Genomic DNA, 955 nt, shown 5'->3' on the forward strand with positions numbered 1-955 from the left:
TTTACGATAGTCTTCAAGTGTATACATACTTCACAAGGCCCACCTCATGTTTCAGTTGGTACGATAATCGAACTGTGATGTCTTCATACAAAGCCTGTCGAACATTCCGACAGTCTATCCTTCTTAAAGCTCATCAGATGGACGTTTTTATGTCGAGAAGGTATACTTCAACATCCCGTCTATCGTGCAAACCGAAACATTAGGCAACCTTTGTGGAACGCACTCAGTTGAAGAATATCACAAACGAACGATTCAGCTGTGCCTCATCTTAATTTGCAAATGAGTGTATTTCGCCACTGGCGTAGAATTTGCGTCCAACACAAGACGGTCGGAAACTCTGGGACTACGCATACCTGGTGAGTCCCAGGAACTGCGAAACCAGTAATGGGATGTTGAATAGTGTCCAGAAACCTTATGAGTAGGTGCAGTGTTACGTCAAGAAAATGCACTTCAATATATCGATTATTGGGTCCACTTATACATGGGGTGGGTTTTGCGCAACACATTCAATTGTAACGTCTTAGGTGAGAGACTCGAACAAATTTAATATGACTGAATGAGTGTTTGTCGCAACTTCGACAAACTTGTTGTTTCTTACCCTCTCGTGCATCTGTTCATCGAGCTTGGCAGTTGGCTTGCAAATGTCTCGGAAATGAACCAATCAGAGCAGGGGTCACATTGGAGGTATACGAAATTGTTGGGGGGCAATAGAACCGCCACAACGATCTCCAGTGATGGATCGTACTAGGTGAGTAGCGATTGAGAACTCAACATGGATTTGACAGAGTCAAAGGCGCGTTGACATTCTTTTGGCCATGTCTACTTGTGCTCTTTTCTGAGTAGCTGGTTTGGTGGACCTCGGAGGCGATGCATTACAGACAGAAACGAACTATAGTGGCTGAGGAGATCGAGGAAAATCCTGAGGGACGTCAAGTCTGTGAATGCTGCATACGTT

General features: G+C 44.5%; 1 protein-coding gene across 1 annotated transcript in view; it reads left to right on the forward strand.

Annotated features, from left to right (window-relative positions):
- Nucleotides 1-955, forward strand: part of T265_05399 (hypothetical protein) — a gene marked incomplete at both ends in the record, with an annotated part of 101857 nt that overhangs the window by 19468 nt on the left and 81434 nt on the right. The gene's annotated exons all lie outside the window — the stretch shown is intronic.

Source organism: Opisthorchis viverrini, assembly GCF_000715545.1.
Source record: "Opisthorchis viverrini unplaced genomic scaffold opera_v5_101, whole genome shotgun sequence".
NCBI lineage: Eukaryota > Metazoa > Platyhelminthes > Trematoda > Opisthorchiida > Opisthorchiidae > Opisthorchis > Opisthorchis viverrini.